The sequence below is a fragment of the Brachyhypopomus gauderio genome, chromosome 19, assembly GCF_052324685.1.
Source record: "Brachyhypopomus gauderio isolate BG-103 chromosome 19, BGAUD_0.2, whole genome shotgun sequence".
Lineage (NCBI taxonomy): Eukaryota > Metazoa > Chordata > Actinopteri > Gymnotiformes > Hypopomidae > Brachyhypopomus > Brachyhypopomus gauderio.
The window spans coordinates 10,280,573-10,295,283 of record NC_135229.1 but is presented as its reverse complement, the minus strand read 5'-3'; the positions used below and the strand labels follow the sequence as shown (position 1 = coordinate 10,295,283).

At 45.5% G+C, this 14,711-nt stretch overlaps 54 non-coding genes across 54 annotated transcripts; all 54 read right to left on the bottom strand.

Annotated features, from left to right (window-relative positions):
• Positions 1-40: 40 nt before the first annotated feature.
• Positions 41-111, bottom strand: trnag-gcc (transfer RNA glycine (anticodon GCC)). Its single transcript has one exon. It is a non-coding gene; the product is annotated as a tRNA-Gly (tRNA).
• Positions 112-610: 499 nt separating this feature from the next.
• trnag-gcc (transfer RNA glycine (anticodon GCC)) lies at positions 611-681 on the bottom strand. Its single transcript has one exon. It is a non-coding gene; the product is annotated as a tRNA-Gly (tRNA).
• A 305-nt stretch (positions 682-986) lies between these two features.
• On the bottom strand, positions 987-1,057 carry trnag-gcc (transfer RNA glycine (anticodon GCC)). The gene has a single exon. It is a non-coding gene; the product is annotated as a tRNA-Gly (tRNA).
• Positions 1,058-1,174: 117 nt separating this feature from the next.
• Positions 1,175-1,245, bottom strand: trnag-gcc (transfer RNA glycine (anticodon GCC)). The gene has a single exon. It is a non-coding gene; the product is annotated as a tRNA-Gly (tRNA).
• A 117-nt stretch (positions 1,246-1,362) lies between these two features.
• trnag-gcc (transfer RNA glycine (anticodon GCC)) lies at positions 1,363-1,433 on the bottom strand. The gene has a single exon. It is a non-coding gene; the product is annotated as a tRNA-Gly (tRNA).
• Positions 1,434-1,550: 117 nt separating this feature from the next.
• Positions 1,551-1,621, bottom strand: trnag-gcc (transfer RNA glycine (anticodon GCC)). Its single transcript has one exon. It is a non-coding gene; the product is annotated as a tRNA-Gly (tRNA).
• A 117-nt stretch (positions 1,622-1,738) lies between these two features.
• On the bottom strand, positions 1,739-1,809 carry trnag-gcc (transfer RNA glycine (anticodon GCC)). The gene has a single exon. It is a non-coding gene; the product is annotated as a tRNA-Gly (tRNA).
• A 117-nt stretch (positions 1,810-1,926) lies between these two features.
• On the bottom strand, positions 1,927-1,997 carry trnag-gcc (transfer RNA glycine (anticodon GCC)). The gene has a single exon. It is a non-coding gene; the product is annotated as a tRNA-Gly (tRNA).
• A 499-nt stretch (positions 1,998-2,496) lies between these two features.
• Positions 2,497-2,567, bottom strand: trnag-gcc (transfer RNA glycine (anticodon GCC)). Its single transcript has one exon. It is a non-coding gene; the product is annotated as a tRNA-Gly (tRNA).
• Positions 2,568-3,060: 493 nt separating this feature from the next.
• On the bottom strand, positions 3,061-3,131 carry trnag-gcc (transfer RNA glycine (anticodon GCC)). Its single transcript has one exon. It is a non-coding gene; the product is annotated as a tRNA-Gly (tRNA).
• Positions 3,132-3,248: 117 nt separating this feature from the next.
• Positions 3,249-3,319, bottom strand: trnag-gcc (transfer RNA glycine (anticodon GCC)). Its single transcript has one exon. It is a non-coding gene; the product is annotated as a tRNA-Gly (tRNA).
• A 117-nt stretch (positions 3,320-3,436) lies between these two features.
• On the bottom strand, positions 3,437-3,507 carry trnag-gcc (transfer RNA glycine (anticodon GCC)). The gene has a single exon. It is a non-coding gene; the product is annotated as a tRNA-Gly (tRNA).
• A 117-nt stretch (positions 3,508-3,624) lies between these two features.
• Positions 3,625-3,695, bottom strand: trnag-gcc (transfer RNA glycine (anticodon GCC)). The gene has a single exon. It is a non-coding gene; the product is annotated as a tRNA-Gly (tRNA).
• Positions 3,696-4,200: 505 nt separating this feature from the next.
• Positions 4,201-4,271, bottom strand: trnag-gcc (transfer RNA glycine (anticodon GCC)). The gene has a single exon. It is a non-coding gene; the product is annotated as a tRNA-Gly (tRNA).
• Positions 4,272-4,388: 117 nt separating this feature from the next.
• On the bottom strand, positions 4,389-4,459 carry trnag-gcc (transfer RNA glycine (anticodon GCC)). The gene has a single exon. It is a non-coding gene; the product is annotated as a tRNA-Gly (tRNA).
• Positions 4,460-4,576: 117 nt separating this feature from the next.
• trnag-gcc (transfer RNA glycine (anticodon GCC)) lies at positions 4,577-4,647 on the bottom strand. Its single transcript has one exon. It is a non-coding gene; the product is annotated as a tRNA-Gly (tRNA).
• Positions 4,648-5,146: 499 nt separating this feature from the next.
• Positions 5,147-5,217, bottom strand: trnag-gcc (transfer RNA glycine (anticodon GCC)). Its single transcript has one exon. It is a non-coding gene; the product is annotated as a tRNA-Gly (tRNA).
• Positions 5,218-5,522: 305 nt separating this feature from the next.
• trnag-gcc (transfer RNA glycine (anticodon GCC)) lies at positions 5,523-5,593 on the bottom strand. Its single transcript has one exon. It is a non-coding gene; the product is annotated as a tRNA-Gly (tRNA).
• A 117-nt stretch (positions 5,594-5,710) lies between these two features.
• Positions 5,711-5,781, bottom strand: trnag-gcc (transfer RNA glycine (anticodon GCC)). Its single transcript has one exon. It is a non-coding gene; the product is annotated as a tRNA-Gly (tRNA).
• A 317-nt stretch (positions 5,782-6,098) lies between these two features.
• Positions 6,099-6,169, bottom strand: trnag-gcc (transfer RNA glycine (anticodon GCC)). The gene has a single exon. It is a non-coding gene; the product is annotated as a tRNA-Gly (tRNA).
• A 117-nt stretch (positions 6,170-6,286) lies between these two features.
• Positions 6,287-6,357, bottom strand: trnag-gcc (transfer RNA glycine (anticodon GCC)). The gene has a single exon. It is a non-coding gene; the product is annotated as a tRNA-Gly (tRNA).
• Positions 6,358-6,474: 117 nt separating this feature from the next.
• trnag-gcc (transfer RNA glycine (anticodon GCC)) lies at positions 6,475-6,545 on the bottom strand. Its single transcript has one exon. It is a non-coding gene; the product is annotated as a tRNA-Gly (tRNA).
• Positions 6,546-6,668: 123 nt separating this feature from the next.
• trnag-gcc (transfer RNA glycine (anticodon GCC)) lies at positions 6,669-6,739 on the bottom strand. The gene has a single exon. It is a non-coding gene; the product is annotated as a tRNA-Gly (tRNA).
• A 311-nt stretch (positions 6,740-7,050) lies between these two features.
• Positions 7,051-7,121, bottom strand: trnag-gcc (transfer RNA glycine (anticodon GCC)). Its single transcript has one exon. It is a non-coding gene; the product is annotated as a tRNA-Gly (tRNA).
• Positions 7,122-7,238: 117 nt separating this feature from the next.
• On the bottom strand, positions 7,239-7,309 carry trnag-gcc (transfer RNA glycine (anticodon GCC)). The gene has a single exon. It is a non-coding gene; the product is annotated as a tRNA-Gly (tRNA).
• Positions 7,310-7,426: 117 nt separating this feature from the next.
• On the bottom strand, positions 7,427-7,497 carry trnag-gcc (transfer RNA glycine (anticodon GCC)). Its single transcript has one exon. It is a non-coding gene; the product is annotated as a tRNA-Gly (tRNA).
• A 117-nt stretch (positions 7,498-7,614) lies between these two features.
• On the bottom strand, positions 7,615-7,685 carry trnag-gcc (transfer RNA glycine (anticodon GCC)). Its single transcript has one exon. It is a non-coding gene; the product is annotated as a tRNA-Gly (tRNA).
• Positions 7,686-7,802: 117 nt separating this feature from the next.
• trnag-gcc (transfer RNA glycine (anticodon GCC)) lies at positions 7,803-7,873 on the bottom strand. Its single transcript has one exon. It is a non-coding gene; the product is annotated as a tRNA-Gly (tRNA).
• A 117-nt stretch (positions 7,874-7,990) lies between these two features.
• trnag-gcc (transfer RNA glycine (anticodon GCC)) lies at positions 7,991-8,061 on the bottom strand. Its single transcript has one exon. It is a non-coding gene; the product is annotated as a tRNA-Gly (tRNA).
• A 505-nt stretch (positions 8,062-8,566) lies between these two features.
• On the bottom strand, positions 8,567-8,637 carry trnag-gcc (transfer RNA glycine (anticodon GCC)). Its single transcript has one exon. It is a non-coding gene; the product is annotated as a tRNA-Gly (tRNA).
• A 117-nt stretch (positions 8,638-8,754) lies between these two features.
• Positions 8,755-8,825, bottom strand: trnag-gcc (transfer RNA glycine (anticodon GCC)). Its single transcript has one exon. It is a non-coding gene; the product is annotated as a tRNA-Gly (tRNA).
• A 117-nt stretch (positions 8,826-8,942) lies between these two features.
• Positions 8,943-9,013, bottom strand: trnag-gcc (transfer RNA glycine (anticodon GCC)). Its single transcript has one exon. It is a non-coding gene; the product is annotated as a tRNA-Gly (tRNA).
• A 309-nt stretch (positions 9,014-9,322) lies between these two features.
• trnag-gcc (transfer RNA glycine (anticodon GCC)) lies at positions 9,323-9,393 on the bottom strand. Its single transcript has one exon. It is a non-coding gene; the product is annotated as a tRNA-Gly (tRNA).
• Positions 9,394-9,698: 305 nt separating this feature from the next.
• On the bottom strand, positions 9,699-9,769 carry trnag-gcc (transfer RNA glycine (anticodon GCC)). Its single transcript has one exon. It is a non-coding gene; the product is annotated as a tRNA-Gly (tRNA).
• Positions 9,770-10,074: 305 nt separating this feature from the next.
• Positions 10,075-10,145, bottom strand: trnag-gcc (transfer RNA glycine (anticodon GCC)). The gene has a single exon. It is a non-coding gene; the product is annotated as a tRNA-Gly (tRNA).
• Positions 10,146-10,262: 117 nt separating this feature from the next.
• Positions 10,263-10,333, bottom strand: trnag-gcc (transfer RNA glycine (anticodon GCC)). Its single transcript has one exon. It is a non-coding gene; the product is annotated as a tRNA-Gly (tRNA).
• Positions 10,334-10,456: 123 nt separating this feature from the next.
• trnag-gcc (transfer RNA glycine (anticodon GCC)) lies at positions 10,457-10,527 on the bottom strand. The gene has a single exon. It is a non-coding gene; the product is annotated as a tRNA-Gly (tRNA).
• Positions 10,528-10,650: 123 nt separating this feature from the next.
• trnag-gcc (transfer RNA glycine (anticodon GCC)) lies at positions 10,651-10,721 on the bottom strand. The gene has a single exon. It is a non-coding gene; the product is annotated as a tRNA-Gly (tRNA).
• A 117-nt stretch (positions 10,722-10,838) lies between these two features.
• Positions 10,839-10,909, bottom strand: trnag-gcc (transfer RNA glycine (anticodon GCC)). The gene has a single exon. It is a non-coding gene; the product is annotated as a tRNA-Gly (tRNA).
• Positions 10,910-11,026: 117 nt separating this feature from the next.
• Positions 11,027-11,097, bottom strand: trnag-gcc (transfer RNA glycine (anticodon GCC)). Its single transcript has one exon. It is a non-coding gene; the product is annotated as a tRNA-Gly (tRNA).
• Positions 11,098-11,214: 117 nt separating this feature from the next.
• On the bottom strand, positions 11,215-11,285 carry trnag-gcc (transfer RNA glycine (anticodon GCC)). Its single transcript has one exon. It is a non-coding gene; the product is annotated as a tRNA-Gly (tRNA).
• Positions 11,286-11,402: 117 nt separating this feature from the next.
• trnag-gcc (transfer RNA glycine (anticodon GCC)) lies at positions 11,403-11,473 on the bottom strand. Its single transcript has one exon. It is a non-coding gene; the product is annotated as a tRNA-Gly (tRNA).
• A 499-nt stretch (positions 11,474-11,972) lies between these two features.
• Positions 11,973-12,043, bottom strand: trnag-gcc (transfer RNA glycine (anticodon GCC)). Its single transcript has one exon. It is a non-coding gene; the product is annotated as a tRNA-Gly (tRNA).
• Positions 12,044-12,160: 117 nt separating this feature from the next.
• Positions 12,161-12,231, bottom strand: trnag-gcc (transfer RNA glycine (anticodon GCC)). The gene has a single exon. It is a non-coding gene; the product is annotated as a tRNA-Gly (tRNA).
• Positions 12,232-12,348: 117 nt separating this feature from the next.
• On the bottom strand, positions 12,349-12,419 carry trnag-gcc (transfer RNA glycine (anticodon GCC)). The gene has a single exon. It is a non-coding gene; the product is annotated as a tRNA-Gly (tRNA).
• Positions 12,420-12,536: 117 nt separating this feature from the next.
• On the bottom strand, positions 12,537-12,607 carry trnag-gcc (transfer RNA glycine (anticodon GCC)). Its single transcript has one exon. It is a non-coding gene; the product is annotated as a tRNA-Gly (tRNA).
• A 117-nt stretch (positions 12,608-12,724) lies between these two features.
• trnag-gcc (transfer RNA glycine (anticodon GCC)) lies at positions 12,725-12,795 on the bottom strand. The gene has a single exon. It is a non-coding gene; the product is annotated as a tRNA-Gly (tRNA).
• A 117-nt stretch (positions 12,796-12,912) lies between these two features.
• trnag-gcc (transfer RNA glycine (anticodon GCC)) lies at positions 12,913-12,983 on the bottom strand. The gene has a single exon. It is a non-coding gene; the product is annotated as a tRNA-Gly (tRNA).
• A 117-nt stretch (positions 12,984-13,100) lies between these two features.
• On the bottom strand, positions 13,101-13,171 carry trnag-gcc (transfer RNA glycine (anticodon GCC)). The gene has a single exon. It is a non-coding gene; the product is annotated as a tRNA-Gly (tRNA).
• Positions 13,172-13,670: 499 nt separating this feature from the next.
• Positions 13,671-13,741, bottom strand: trnag-gcc (transfer RNA glycine (anticodon GCC)). Its single transcript has one exon. It is a non-coding gene; the product is annotated as a tRNA-Gly (tRNA).
• Positions 13,742-13,858: 117 nt separating this feature from the next.
• trnag-gcc (transfer RNA glycine (anticodon GCC)) lies at positions 13,859-13,929 on the bottom strand. Its single transcript has one exon. It is a non-coding gene; the product is annotated as a tRNA-Gly (tRNA).
• A 117-nt stretch (positions 13,930-14,046) lies between these two features.
• On the bottom strand, positions 14,047-14,117 carry trnag-gcc (transfer RNA glycine (anticodon GCC)). The gene has a single exon. It is a non-coding gene; the product is annotated as a tRNA-Gly (tRNA).
• A 117-nt stretch (positions 14,118-14,234) lies between these two features.
• trnag-gcc (transfer RNA glycine (anticodon GCC)) lies at positions 14,235-14,305 on the bottom strand. Its single transcript has one exon. It is a non-coding gene; the product is annotated as a tRNA-Gly (tRNA).
• Positions 14,306-14,422: 117 nt separating this feature from the next.
• Positions 14,423-14,493, bottom strand: trnag-gcc (transfer RNA glycine (anticodon GCC)). Its single transcript has one exon. It is a non-coding gene; the product is annotated as a tRNA-Gly (tRNA).
• Between the last annotated feature and the right edge of the window lie 218 nt (positions 14,494-14,711).

Genomic DNA, 14,711 nt, shown 5'->3' with positions numbered 1-14,711 from the left:
GGTAAAGCTAAACAAAGAAGCAATCAGAACAGACAGCCTCTGCATTGGCCGGGAATCGGACCCGGGTCTCCCGCGTGGCAGGCGAGAATTCTACCACTGAACCACCAATGCTTGCTCACAGTTTGTTTTATGTTTTATTTTTCCTGAGATTGTATCCATCTAAACAAAAGGAGGCCTTTCATTTGTTAGGTAAAGCTAAACAAAGAAGCAATCAGAACAGACAGCCTCTGCATTGGCCGGGAATCGGACCCGGGTCTCCCGCGCGGCAGGCGAGAATTCTACCACTGAACCACCAATGCTTGCTCACACTTTGTTTTATGTTTTATTTTTCCTGAGATTGTATCCATCTAAACAAAAGGAGGCCTTTCATTTGTTAGGTAAAGCTAAACAAAGAAGCAATCAGAACAGACAGCCTCTGCATTGGCCGGGAATCGGACCCCGGTCTCCCGCGTGGCAGGCGAGAATTCTACCACTGAACCACCAATGCCTGCTCCAAGTCTGTTTTTTGTTTGTTTTTCCTGAGAGAGTTTCGATCCAAACAATATTGTGACGTTTATTTGTATGGTAATGCTTGAAATAAAAGACCCATTGTCTGGAATGGTACAGTCTCTGCATTGGCCGGGAATCGGACCCGGGTCTCCCGCGTGGCAGGCGAGAATTCTACCACTGAACCACCAATGCTTGCTCACTGTCTGTTTTATGTTTTGTTTTTCCTGGGATTGTATCCATCTAAACAAAAGGAGGTCTTTCATTTGTTAGGTAAAGCTAAACAAAGAAGCAATCAGAACAGACAGCCTCTGCATTGGCCGGGAATCAGACCCGGGTCTCCCGCGTGGCAGGCGAGAATTCTACCACTGAACCACCAATGCTTGCTCACTGTCTGTTTTATGTTTTATTTTTCCTGAGATTGTTTCCATCTAAACAAAAGGAGGGATTTCATTTGTTAGGTAAAGCTAAACAAAGAAGCAATCAGAACAGACAGCCTCTGCATTGGCCGGGAATCGGACCCGGGTCTCCCGCGTGGCAGGCGAGAATTCTACCACTGAACCACCAATGCTTGCTCACTGTCTGTTTTATGTTTTATTTTTCCTGAGATTGTATCCATCTAAACAAAAGGAGGCCTTTCATTTGTTAGGTAAAGCTAAACAAAGAAGCAATCAGAACAGACAGCCTCTGCATTGGCCGGGAATCGGACCCGGGTCTCCCGCGTGGCAGGCGAGAATTCTACCACTGAACCACCAATGCTTGCTCACTGTCTGTTTTATGTTTTATTTTTCCTGAGATTGTATCCATCTAAACAAAAGGAGGCCTTTCATTTGTTAGGTAAAGCTAAACAAAGAAGCAATCAGAACAGACAGCCTCTGCATTGGCCGGGAATCGGACCCGGGTCTCCCGCGTGGCAGGCGAGAATTCTACCACTGAACCACCAATGCTTGCTCACTGTCTGTTTTATGTTTTATTTTTCCTGAGATTGTATCCATCTAAACAAAAGGAGGCCTTTCATTTGTTAGGTAAAGCTAAACAAAGAAGCAATCAGAACAGACAGCCTCTGCATTGGCCGGGAATCGGACCCGGGTCTCCCGCGTGGCAGGCGAGAATTCTACCACTGAACCACCAATGCTTGCTCACTGTCTGTTTTATGTTTTATTTTTCCTGAGATTGTATCCATCTAAACAAAAGGAGGCCTTTCATTTGTTAGGTAAAGCTAAACAAAGAAGCAATCAGAACAGACAGCCTCTGCATTGGCCGGGAATCGGACCCGGGTCTCCCGCGTGGCAGGCGAGAATTCTACCACTGAACCACCAATGCTTGCTCACTGTCTGTTTTATGTTTTATTTTTCCTGAGATTGTATCCATCTAAACAAAAGGAGGCCTTTCATTTGTTAGGTAAAGCTAAACAAAGAAGCAATCAGAACAGACAGCCTCTGCATTGGCCGGGAATCGGACCCGGGTCTCCCGCGTGGCAGGCGAGAATTCTACCACTGAACCACCAATGCTTGCTCACAGTTTGTTTTATGTTTTATTTTTCCTGAGATTGTATCCATCTAAACAAAAGGAGGCCTTTCATTTGTTAGGTAAAGCTAAACAAAGAAGCAATCAGAACAGACAGCCTCTGCATTGGCCGGGAATAGGACCCGGGTCTCCCGCGCGGCAGGCGAGAATTCTACCACTGAACCACCAATGCTTGCTCACACTTTGTTTTATGTTTTATTTTTCCTGAGATTGTATCCATCTAAACAAAAGGAGGCCTTTCATTTGTTAGGTAAAGCTAAACAAAGAAGCAATCAGAACAGACAGCCTCTGCATTGGCCGGGAATCGGACCCCGGTCTCCCGCGTGGCAGGCGAGAATTCTACCACTGAACCACCAATGCCTGCTCCAAGTCTGTTTTTTGTTTGTTTTTCCTGAGAGAGTTTCGATCCAAACAATATTGTGACGTTTATTTGTAAGGTAATGCTTGAAATAAAAGACCCATTGTCTGGAATGGTACAGTCTCTGCATTGGCCGGGAATCGGACCCGGGTCTCCCGCGTGGCAGGCGAGAATTCTACCACTGAACCACCAATGCTTGCTCACTGTCTGTTTTATGTTTTGTTTTTCCTGGGATTGTATCCATCTAAACAAAAGGAGGTCTTTCATTTGTTAGGTAAAGCTAAACAAAGAAGCAATCAGAACAGACAGCCTCTGCATTGGCCGGGAATCGGACACGGGTCTCCCGCGTGGCAGGCGAGAATTCTACCACTGAACCACCAATGCTTGCTCACTGTCTGTTTTATGTTTTATTTTTCCTGAGATTGTTTCCATCTAAACAAAAGGAGGGATTTCATTTGTTAGGTAAAGCTAAACAAAGAAGCAATCAGAACAGACAGCCTCTGCATTGGCCGGGAATCGGACCCGGGTTTCCCGCGTGGCAGGCGAGAATTCTACCACTGAACCACCAATGCTTGCTCACTGTCTGTTTTATGTTTTATTTTTCCTGATATTGTATCCATCTAAACAAAAGGAGGCCTTTCATTTGTTAGGTAAAGCTAAACAAAGAAGCAATCAGAACAGACAGCCTCTGCATTGGCCGGGAATCGGACCCGGGTCTCCCGCGTGGCAGGCGAGAATTCTACCACTGAACCACCAATGCTTGCTCACAGTTTGTTTTATGTTTTATTTTTCCTGAGATTGTATCCATCTAAACAAAAGGAGGCCTTTCATTTGTTAGGTAAAGCTAAACAAAGAAGCAATCAGAACAGACAGCCTCTGCATTGGCCGGGAATCGGACCCGGGTCTCCCGCGTGGCAGGCGAGAATTCTACCACTGAACCACCAATGCTTGATCACAGTTTGTTTTATGTTTTATTTTTCCTGAGATTGTATCCATCTAAACAAAAGGAGGCCTTTCATTTGTTAGGTAAAGCTAAACAAAGAAGCAATCAGAACAGACAGCCTCTGCATTGGCCGGGAATCGGACCCGGGTCTCCCGCGTGGCAGGCGAGAATTCTACCACTGAACCACCAATGCTTGCTCACTGTCTGTTTTATGTTTTATTTTTCCTGAGATTGTTTCCATCTAAACAAATGGAGGCCTTTCATTCGTTAGGTAAAGCTAAACAAAGAAGCAATCAGAACAGACAGCCTCTGCATTGGCCGGGAATCGGACCCGGGTCTCCCGCGTGGCAGGCGAGAATTCTACCACTGAACCACCAATGCTTGCTCACTGTCTGTTTTATGTTTTATTTTTCCTGAGATTGTTTCCATCTAAACAAATGGAGGCCTTTCATTCGTTAGGTAAAGCTAAATAAAGAAGCAATCAGAACAGACAGCCTCTGCATTGGCCGGGAATCGGACCCGGGTCTCCGGCGTGGCAGGCGAGAATTCTACCACTGAACCACCAATGCCTGCTCCAAGTCTGTTTTTTGTTTGTTTTTCCTGAGAGAGTTTCGATCCAAACAATATTGTGACATTTATTTGTAAGGTAATGCTTGAAATAAAAGACCCATTGTCTGGAATGGTACAGTCTCTGCACTGGCCGGGAATCGGACCCGGGTCTCCCGCGTGGCAGGCGAGAATTCTACCACTGAACCACCAATGCCTGCTCCAAGTCTGTTTTTTGTTTGTTTTTCCTGAGAGAGTTTCGATCCAAACAATATTGTGACATTTATTTGTAAGGTAATGCTTGAAATAAAAGACCCATTGTCTGGAATGGTACAGTCTCTGCATTGGCCGGGAATCGGACCCGGGTCTCCCGCGTGGCAGGCGAGAATTCTACCACTGAACCACCAATGCTTGCTCACAGTTTGTTTTATGTTTTATTTTTCCTGAGATTGTATCCATCTAAACAAAAGGAGGCCTTTCATTTGTTAGGTAAAGCTAAACAAAGAAGCAATCAAAACAGACAGCCTCTGCATTGGCCGGGAATCGGACCCGGGTCTCCCGCGTGGCAGGCGAGAATTCTACCACTGAACCACCAATGCTTGCTCACTGTCTGTTTTATGTTTTATTTTTCCTGAGATTGTATCCATCTAAACAAAAGGAGGCCTTTCATTTGTTAGGTAAAGCTAAACAAAGAAGCAATCAGAACAGACAGCCTCTGCATTGGCCGGGAATCGGACCCGGGTCTCCCGCGTGGCAGGCGAGAATTCTACCACTGAACCACCAATGCTTGCTCACAGTTTGTTTTATGTTTTATTTTTCCTGAGATTGTATCCATCTAAACAAAAGGAGGCCTTTCATTTGTTAGGTAAAGCTAAACAAAGAAGCAATCAGAACAGACAGCCTCTGCATTGGCCGGGAATCGGACCCGGGTCTCCCGCGTGGCAGGTGAGAATTCTACCACTGAACCACCAATGCTTGCTCACAGTTTGTTTTATGTTTTATTTTTCCTGAGATTGTATCCATCTAAACAAAAGGAGGCCTTTCATTTGTTAGGTAAAGCTAAACAAAGAAGCAATCAGAACAGACAGCCTCTGCATTGGCCGGGAATCGGACCCGGGTCTCCCGCGTGGCAGGCGAGAATTCTACCACCGAACCACCAATGCCTGCTCCAAGTCAGTTTTTTGTTTGTTTTTCCTGAGAGAGTTTCGATCCAAACAATATTGTGACGTTTATTTGTAAGGTAATGCTTGAAATAAAAGACCCATTGTCTGGAATGGTGCAGTCTCTGCATTGGCCGGGAATCGGACCCGGGTCTCCCGCGTGGCAGGCGAGAATTCTACCACTGAACCACCAATGCTTGCTCACTGTCTGTTTTATGTTTTGTTTTTCCTGATATTGTATCCATCTAAACAAAAGGAGGCCTTTCATTTGTTAGGTAAAGCTAAACAAAGAAGCAATCAGAACAGACAGCCTCTGCATTGGCCGGGAATCGGACCCGGGTCTCCCGCGTGGCAGGGGAGAATTCTACCACTGAACCACCAATGCTTGCTCACAGTTTGTTTTATGTTTTATTTTTCCTGAGATTGTATCCATCTAAACAAAAGGAGGCCTTTCATTTGTTAGGTAAAGCTAAACAAAGAAGCTATCAGAACAGACAGCCTCTGCATTGGCCGGGAATCGGACCCGGGTCTCCCGCGTGGCAGGCGAGAATTCTACCACTGAACCACCAATGCTTGATCACAGTTTGTTTTATGTTTTATTTTTCCTGAGATTGTATCCATCTAAACAAAAGGAGGCCTTTCATTTGTTAGGTAAAGCTAAACAAAGAAGCAATCAGAACAGACAGCCTCTGCATTGGCCGGGAATCGGACCCGGGTCTCCCGCGTGGCAGGCGAGAATTCTACCACTGAACCACCAATGCCTGCTCCAAGTCTGTTTTTTGTTTGTTTTTCCTGAGAGAGTTTCGATCCAAACAATATTGTGACATTTATTTGTAAGGTAATGCTTGAAATAAAAGACCCATTGTCTGGAATGGTACAGTCTCTGCACTGGCCGGGAATCGGACCCGGGTCTCCCGCGTGGCAGGCGAGAATTCTACCACTGAACCACCAATGCCTGCTCCAAGTCTGTTTTTTGTTTGTTTTTCCTGAGAGAGTTTCGATCCAAACAATATTGTGACATTTATTTGTAAGGTAATGCTTGAAATAAAAGACCCATTGTCTGGAATGGTACAGTCTCTGCATTGGCCGGGAATCGGACCCGGGTCTCCCGCGTGGCAGGCGAGAATTCTACCACTGAACCACCAATGCTTGCTCACAGTTTGTTTTATGTTTTATTTTTCCTGAGATTGTATCCATCTAAACAAAAGGAGGCCTTTCATTTGTTAGGTAAAGCTAAACAAAGAAGCAATCAGAACAGACAGCCTCTGCATTGGCCGGGAATCGGACCCGGGTCTCCCGCGTGGCAGGCGAGAATTCTACCACTGAACCACCAATGCTTGCTCACAGTTTGTTTTATGTTTTATTTTTCTTGAGATTGTATCCATCTAAACAAAAGGAGGCCTTTCATTTGTTAGGTAAAGCTAAACAAAGAAGCAATCAGAACAGACAGCCTCTGCATTGGCCGGGAATCGGACCCGGGTCTCCCGCGTGGCAGGCGAGAATTCTACCACTGAACCACCAATGCTTGCTCACTGTCTGTTTTATGTTTGTTTTTCCTGAGAGAGTTTCGATCCAAACAATATTGTGACGTTTATTTGTAAGGTAATGCTTGAAATAAAAGACCCATTGTCTGGAATGGTACAGTCTCTGCATTGGCCGGGAATCGGACCCGGGTCTCCCGCGTGGCAGGCGAGAATTCTACCACTGAACCACCAATGCTTGCTCACTGTCTGTTTTAGGTTTTATTTTTCCTGAGATTGTTTCCATCTAAACAAATGGAGGGCTTTCAATCGTTAGGTAAAGCTAAACAAAGAAGCAATCAGAACAGACAGCCTCTGCATTGGCCGGGAATCGGACCCGGGTCTCCCGCGTGGCAGGTGAGAATTCTACCACTGAACCACCAATGCCTGCTCCAAGTCTGTTTTTTGTTTGTTTTTCCTGAGAGAGTTTCGATCCAAACAATATTGTGACGTTTATTTGTAAGGTAATGCTTGAAATAAAAGACCCATTGTCTGGAATGGTACAGTCTCTGCATTGGCCGGGAATCGGACCCGGGTCTCCCGCGTGGCAGGCGAGAATTCTACCACTGAACCACCAATGCTTGCTCACTGTCTGTTTTATGTTTTGTTTTTCCTGGGATTGTATCCATCTAAACAAAAGGAGGTCTTTCATTTGTTAGGTAAAGCTAAACAAAGAAGCAATCAGAACAGACAGCCTCTGCATTGGCCGGGAATCGGACCCGGGTCTCCCGCGTGGCAGGCGAGAATTCTACCACTGAACCACCAATGCTTGCTCACAGTTTGTTTTATGTTTTATTTTTCCTGAGATTGTATCCATCTAAACAAAAGGAGGCCTTTCATTTGTTAGGTAAAGCTAAACAAAGAAGCAATCAGAACAGACAGCCTCTGCATTGGCCGGGAATCGGACCCGGGTCTCCCGCGTGGCAGGCGAGAATTCTACCACTGAACCACCAATGCTTGCTCACTGTCTGTTTTATGTTTTATTTTTCCTGATATTGTATCCATCTAAACAAAAGGAGGCCTTTCATTTGTTAGGTAAAGCTAAACAAAGAAGCAATCAGAACAGACAGCCTCTGCATTGGCCGGGAATCGGACCCGGGTCTCCCGCGTGGCAGGCGAGAATTCTACCACTGAACCACCAATGCTTGCTCACAGTTTGTTTTATGTTTTATTTTTCCTGAGATTGTATCCATCTAAACAAAAGGAGGCCTTTCATTTGTTAGGTAAAGCTAAACAAAGAAGCAATCAGAACAGACAGCCTCTGCATTGGCCGGGAATCGGACCCGGGTCTCCCGCGTGGCAGGCGAGAATTCTACCACTGAACCACCAATGCTTGCTCACAGTTTGTTTTATGTTTTATTTTTCCTGAGATTGTATCCATCTAAACAAAAGGAGGCCTTTCATTTGTTAGGTAAAGCTAAACAAAGAAGCAATCAGAACAGACAGCCTCTGCATTGGCCGGGAATCGGACCCGGGTCTCCCGCGTGGCAGGCGAGAATTCTACCACTGAACCACCAATGCTTGCTCACTGTCTGTTTTATGTTTGTTTTTCCTGAGAGAGTTTCGATCCAAACAATATTGTGACGTTTATTTGTAAGGTAATGCTTGAAATAAAAGACCCATTGTCTGGAATGGTACAGTCTCTGCATTGGCCGGGAATCAGACCCGGGTCTCCCGCGTGGCAGGCGAGAATTCTACCACTGAACCACCAATGCTTGCTCACTGTCTGTTTTAGGTTTTATTTTTCCTGAGATTGTTTCCATCTAAACAAATGGAGGGCTTTCATTCGTTAGGTAAAGCTAAACAAAGAAGCAATCAGAACAGACAGCCTCTGCATTGGCCGGGAATCGGACCCGGGTCTCCCGCGTGGCAGGTGAGAATTCTACCACTGAACCACCAATGCCTGCTCCAAGTCTGTTTTTTGTTTGTTTTTCCTGAGAGAGTTTCGATCCAAACAATATTGTGACGTTTATTTGTAAGGTAATGCTTGAAATAAAAGACCCATTGTCTGGAATGGTACAGTCTCTGCATTGGCCGGGAATCGGACCCGGGTCTCCCGCGTGGCAGGCGAGAATTCTACCACTGAACCACCAATGCTTGCTCACTGTCTGTTTTATGTTTTGTTTTTCCTGGGATTGTATCCATCTAAACAAAAGGAGGTCTTTCATTTGTTAGGTAAAGCTAAACAAAGAAGCAATCAGAACAGACAGCCTCTGCATTGGCCGGGAATCGGACCCGGGTCTCCCGCGTGGCAGGCGAGAATTCTACCACTGAACCACCAATGCTTGCTCACTGTCTGTTTTAGGTTTTATTTTTCCTGAGATTGTTTCCATCTAAACAAATGGAGGCCTTTCATTCGTTAGGTAAAGCTAAACAAAGAAGCAATCAGAACAGACAGCCTCTGCATTGGCCGGGAATCGGACCCGGGTCTCCCGCGTGGCAGGCGAGAATTCTACCACTGAACCACCAATGCCTGCTCCAAGTCTGTTTTTTGTTTGTTTTTCCTGAGAGAGAGTTTCGATCCAAACAATATTGTGACGTTTATTTGTAAGGTAATGCTTGAAATAAAAGACCCATTGTCTGGAATGGTACAGTCTCTGCATTGGCCGGGAATCGGACCGGGGTCTCCCGCGTGGCAGGCAAGAATTCTACCACTGAACCACCAATGCTTGCTCACTATTTTATGTTTTGTTTTTCCTGGGATTGTATCCATCTAAACAAAAGGAGGTCTTTCATTTGTTAGGTAAAGCTAAACAAAGAAGCAATCAGAACAGACAGCCTCTGCATTGGCCGGGAATCGGACCCGGGTCTCCCGCGTGGCAGGCGAGAATTCTACCACTGAACCACCAATGCTTGCTCACAGTTTGTTTTATGTTTTATTTTTCCTGAGATTGTATCCATCTAAACAAAAGGAGGCCTTTCATTTGTTAGGTAAAGCTAAACAAAGAAGCAATCAGAACAGACAGCCTCTGCATTGGCCGGGAATCAGACCCGGGTCTCCCGCGTGGCAGGCGAGAATTCTACCACTGAACCACCAATGCTTGCTCACAGTTTGTTTTATGTTTTATTTTTCCTGAGATTGTATCCATCTAAACAAAAGGAGGCCTTTCATTTGTTAGGTAAAGCTAAACAAAGAAGCAATCAGTACAGACAGCCTCTGCATTGGCCGGGAATCGGACCCGGGTCTCCCGCGTGGCAGGCGAGAATTCTACCACTGAACCACCAATGCTTGCTCACAGTTTGTTTTATGTTTTATTTTTCCTGAGATTGTATCCATCTAAACAAAAGGAGGCCTTTCATTTGTTAGGTAAAGCTAAACAAAGAAGCAATCAGAACAGACAGCCTCTGCATTGGCCGGGAATCGGACCCGGGTCTCCCACGTGGCAGGCGAGAATTCTACCACTGAACCACCAATGCTTGCTCACAGTTTGTTTTATGTTTTATTTTTCCTGAGATTGTATCCATCTAAACAAAAGGAGGCCTTTCATTTGTTAGGTAAAGCTAAACAAAGAAGCAATCAGAACAGACAGCCTCTGCATTGGCCGGGAATCGGACCCGGGTCTCCCGCGTGGCAGGCGAGAATTCTACCACTGAACCACCAATGCTTGCTCACTGTCTGTTTTATGTTTTATTTTTCCTGAGATTGTTTCCATCTAAACAAATGGAGGCCTTTCATTCGTTAGGTAAAGCTAAATAAAGAAGCAATCAGAACAGACAGCCTCTGCATTGGCCGGGAATCGGACCCGGGTCTCCCGCGTGGCAGGCGAGAATTCTACCACTGAACCACCAATGCCTGCTCCAAGTCTGTTTTTTGTTTGTTTTTCCTGAGAGAGTTTCGATCCAAACAATATTGTGACATTTATTTGTAAGGTAATGCTTGAAATAAAAGACCCATTGTCTGGAATGGTACAGTCTCTGCATTGGCCGGGAATCGGACCCGGGTCTCCCGCGTGGCAGGCGAGAATTCTACCACTGAACCACCAATGCCTGCTCCAAGTCTGTTTTTTGTTTGTTTTTCCTGAGAGAGTTTCGATCCAAACAATATTGTGACATTTATTTGTAAGGTAATGCTTGAAATAAAAGACCCATTGTCTGGAATGGTACAGTCTCTGCATTGGCCGGGAATCGGACCCGGGTCTCCCGCGTGGCAGGCGAGAATTCTACCACTGAACCACCAATGCTTGCTCACAGTTTGTTTTATGTTTTATTTTTCCTGAGATTGTATCCATCTAAACAAAAGGAGGCCTTTCATTTGTTAGGTAAAGCTAAACAAAGAAGCAATCAAAACAGACAGCCTCTGCATTGGCCGGGAATCGGACCCGGGTCTCCCGCGTGGCAGGCGAGAATTCTACCACTGAACCACCAATGCTTGCTCACTGTCTGTTTTATGTTTTATTTTTCCTGAGATTGTATCCATCTAAACAAAAGGAGGCCTTTCATTTGTTAGGTAAAGCTAAACAAAGAAGCATTCAGAACAGACAGCCTCTGCATTGGCCGGGAATCGGACCCGGGTCTCCCGCGTGGCAGGCGAGAATTCTACCACTGAACCACCAATGCTTGCTCACTGTCTGTTTTATGTTTTATTTTTCCTGAGATTGTATCCATCTAAACAAAAGGAGGACTTTCATTTGTTAGGTAAAGCTAAACAAAGAAGCAATCAGAACAGACAGCCTCTGCATTGGCCGGGAATCGGACCCGGGTCTCCCGCGTGGCAGGCGAGAATTCTACCACTGAACCACCAATGCTTGCTCACAGTTTGTTTTATGTTTTATTTTTCCTGAGATTGTATCCATCTAAACAAAAGGAGGCCTTTCATTTGTTAGGTAAAGCTAAACAAAGAAGCAATCAGAACAGACAGCCTCTGCATTGGCCGGGAATCGGACCCGGGTCTCCCGCGTGGCAGGCGAGAATTCTACCACTGAACCACCAATGCCTGCTCCAAGTCTGTTTTTTGTTTGTTTTTCCTGAGAGAGTTTCGATCCAAACAATATTGTGACGTTTATTTGTAAGGTAATGCTTGAAATAAAAGACCCATTGTCTGGAATGGTACAGTCTCTGCATTGGCCGGGAATAGGACCCGGGTCTCCCGCGTGGCAGGCGAGAATTCTACCACTGAACCACCAATGCTTGCTCACTGTCTGTTTTATGTTTTGTTTTTCCTGGGATTGTATCCATCTAAACAAAAGGAGGTCTTTCATTTGTTAGGTAAAGCTAAACAAAGAAGCAATCAGAACAGACAGCCTCTGCATTGGCCGGGAATCGGACCCGGGTCTCCCGCGTGGCAGGCGAGAATTCTACAACTGAACCACCAATGCTTGCTCACTGTCTGTTTTATGTTTTATTTTTCCTGATATTGTATCCATCTAAACAAAAGGAGGCCTTTCATTTGTTAGGTAAAGCTAAACAAAGAAGCAATCAGAACAGACAGCCTCTGCATTGGCCGGGAATCGGACCCGGGTCTCCCGCGTGGCAGGCGAGAATTCTACCACTGAACCACCAATGCTTGCTCACAGTTTGTTTTATGTTTTATTTTTCCTGAGATTGTATCCATCTAAACAAAAGGAGGACTTTCATTTGTTAGGTTAAGCTAAACAAAGAAGCAATCAGAACAGACAGCCTCTGCATTGGCCGGGAATCGGACCCGGGTCTCCCGCGTGGCAGGCGAGAATTCTACCACTGAACCACCAATGCTTGCTCACAGTTTGTTTTATGTTTTATTTTTCCTGAGATTGTATCCATCTAAACAAAAGGAGGCCTTTCATTTGTTAGGTAAAGCTAAACAAAGAAGCAATCAGAACAGACAGCCTCTGCATTGGCCGGGAATCGGACCCGGGTCTCCCGCGTGGCAGGCGAGAATTCTACCACTGAACCACCAATGCTTGCTCACAGTTTGTTTTATGTTTTATTTTTCCTGAGATTGTATCCATCTAAACAAAAGGAGGCCTTTCATTTGTTAGGTAAAGCTAAACAAAGAAGCAATCAGAACAGACAGCCTCTGCATTGGCCGGGAATCGGACCCGGGTCTCCCGCGTGGCAGGCGAGAATTCTACCACTGAACCACCAATGCTTGCTCACAGTTTGTTTTATGTTTTATTTTTCCTGAGATTGTATCCATCTAAACAAAATGAGGCCTTTCATTTGTTAGGTAAAGCTAAACAAAGAAGCAATCAGAACAGACAGCCTCTGCATTGGCCGGGAATCGGACCCGGGTCTCCCGCGTGGCAGGCGAGAATTCTACCACTGAACCACCAATGCTTGCTCACTGTCTGTTTTATGTTTTATTTTTCCTGAGATTGTATCCATCTAAACAAAAGGAGGACTTTCATTTGTTAGGTAAAGCTAAACAAAGAAGCAATCAGAACAGACAGCCTCTGCATTGGCCGGGAATCGGACCCGGGTCTCCCGCGTGGCAGGCGAGAATTCTACCACTGAACCACCAATGCTTGCTCACAGTTTGTTTTATGTTTTATTTTTCCTGAGATTGTATCCATCTAAACAAAAGGAGGCCTTTCATTTGTTAGGTAAAGCTAAACAAAGAAGCAATCAGAACAGACAGCCTCTGCATTGGCCGGGAATCGGACCCGGGTCTCCCGCGTGGCAGGCGAGAATTCTACCACTGAACCACCAATGCCTGCTCCAAGTCTGTTTTTTGTTTGTTTTTCCTGAGAGAGTTTCGATCCAAACAATATTGTGACGTTTATTTGTAAGGTAATGCTTGAAATAAAAGACCCATTGTCTGGAATGGTACAGTCTCTGCATTGGCCGGGAATAGGACCCGGGTCTCCCGCGTGGCAGGCGAGAATTCTACCACTGAACCACCAATGCTTGCTCACTGTCTGTTTTATGTTTTGTTTTTCCTGGGATTGTATCCATCTAAACAAAAGGAGGTCTTTCATTTGTTAGGTAAAGCTAAACAAAGAAGCAATCAGAACAGACAGCCTCTGCATTGGCCGGGAATCGGACCCGGGTCTCCCGCGTGGCAGGCGAGAATTCTACAACTGAACCACCAATGCTTGCTCACTGTCTGTTTTATGTTTTATTTTTCCTGATATTGTATCCATCTAAACAAAAGGAGGCCTTTCATTTGTTAGGTAAAGCTAAACAAAGAAGCAATCAGAACAGACAGCCTCTGCATTGGCCGGGAATCGGACCCGGGTCTCCCGCGTGGCAGGCGAGAATTCTACCACTGAACCACCAATGCTTGCTCACAGTTTGTTTTATGTTTTATTTTTCCTGAGATTGTATCCTTCTAAACAAAAGGAGGACTTTCATTTGTTAGGTTAAGCTAAACAAAGAAGCAATCAGAACAGACAGCCTCTGCATTGGCCGGGAATCGGACCCGGGTCTCCCGCGTGGCAGGCGAGAATTCTACCACTGAACCACCAATGCTTGCTCACAGTTTGTTTTATGTTTTATTTTTCCTGAGATTGTATCCATCTAAACAAAAGGAGGCCTTTCATTTGTTAGGTAAAGCTAAACAAAGAAGCAATCAGAACAGACAGCCTCTGCATTGGCCGGGAATCGGACCCGGGTCTCCCGCGTGGCAGGCGAGAATTCTACCACTGAACCACCAATGCTTGCTCACAGTTTGTTTTATGTTTTATTTTTCCTGAGATTGTATCCATCTAAACAAAAGGAGGCCTTTCATTTGTTAGGTAAAGCTAAACAAAGAAGCAATCAGAACAGACAGCCTCTGCATTGGCCGGGAATCGGACCCGGGTCTCCCGCGTGGCAGGCGAGAATTCTACCACTGAACCACCAATGCTTGCTCACAGTTTGTTTTATGTTTTATTTTTCCTGAGATTGTATCCATCTAAACAAAATGAGGCCTTTCATTTGTTAGGTAAAGCTAAACAAAGAAGCAATCAGAACAGACAGCCTCTGCATTGGCCGGGAATCGGACCCGGGTCTCCCGCGTGGCAGGCGAGAATTCTACCACTGAACCACCAATGCTTGCTCACTGTCTGTTTTATGTTTTATTTTTCCTGAGATTGTTTCCATCTAAACAAATGGAGGCCTTTCATTCGTTAGGTAAAGCTAAACAAAGAAGCAATCAGAACAGACAGCCTCTGCATTGGCCGGGAATCGGACTCGGGTCTCCCGCGTGGCAGGCGAGAATTCTACCACTGAACCACCAATGCCTGCTCCAAGTCTGTTTTTTGTTTGTTTTT